Below are 823 nucleotides of genomic sequence, written 5' to 3'. Positions count from 1 at the left end.
TTCTCACAGTTCTGGAGTCTGGGATGTCCAAGATCAAGGTACTGGCAGAGTCAGTGTCTGGTGAGGGCTCACTCCCTTATTCCATGATGGTTTCTGACCGCTGCATCCTCCAGAAGGGAGAATGCTGTGTGTCCATGTGGTGGAGGAGTGGAAGGGCAAGAGGGCTAGGGAGTTCCCTCCTGTCCTCTTAGAAGAATGCTGATCTCATTCATAAGCATGGAGCCCTGTTGAGTAATCATTTCTCAAAGGCACCACTGTCTACTAATCATCATGGTGAATGTTTCAACATACAATTTCAGAGGGACACATTCATTCAAATCATAGCAAATCCTACACTTGATCTTAGCCAAAAGGCTGAGAAGCAATCATCATAGCAAATCCTAATAGAAATATTCATCTTCTTGATCTTGGGATAAGAAAGACTTTATTAAACAATACTTACACACACACATATAAACTAGCCAAAAATAAAATAACAAAAAATAAAAATTATGGGCAGTGCCTATGGCTCAAAGGTGTAGGGCACTGGCCCCATATACCAGAGGTGGTGGGTTCAAACCCAGCCCTGGCCAAAAACTGCAAAAAAAAAAAAAAAAGTTTCAAAAAATAAATAAATAAAATAAAAATTGATAATTTCTTTAATCAAATTAAATACATTCTGTTTCTCAAACACAGTACTGAAAGAGTAAGCCAATAACCTCCAGAAGTGGAAGAAATGAATGCAACAAACATAACAAGTAAAAGACAGTCATAGGCATAATATATGAACAACTAGAAATTAAAAGAAGACAGAAAACTGATAGATGATCAGCAAAAGACCTCA

At 38.0% G+C, this 823-nt stretch overlaps 1 pseudogene; it reads right to left on the bottom strand.

Moving 5' to 3' along the window:
- Window positions 1-211: 211 nt before the first annotated feature.
- Window positions 212-366, bottom strand: LOC111725156 (annotated as a pseudogene).
- Between the last annotated feature and the right edge of the window lie 457 nt (window positions 367-823).

Source organism: Otolemur garnettii, unplaced genomic scaffold, assembly GCF_000181295.1.
Source record: "Otolemur garnettii isolate 467f Iridium unplaced genomic scaffold, OtoGar3 scaffold00032, whole genome shotgun sequence".
Classification (NCBI taxonomy): Eukaryota; Metazoa; Chordata; class Mammalia; order Primates; family Galagidae; genus Otolemur; species Otolemur garnettii.
The sequence above is the reverse complement of the archived record's forward strand: the minus strand, read 5'-3'. Positions and strand labels throughout refer to the sequence as shown.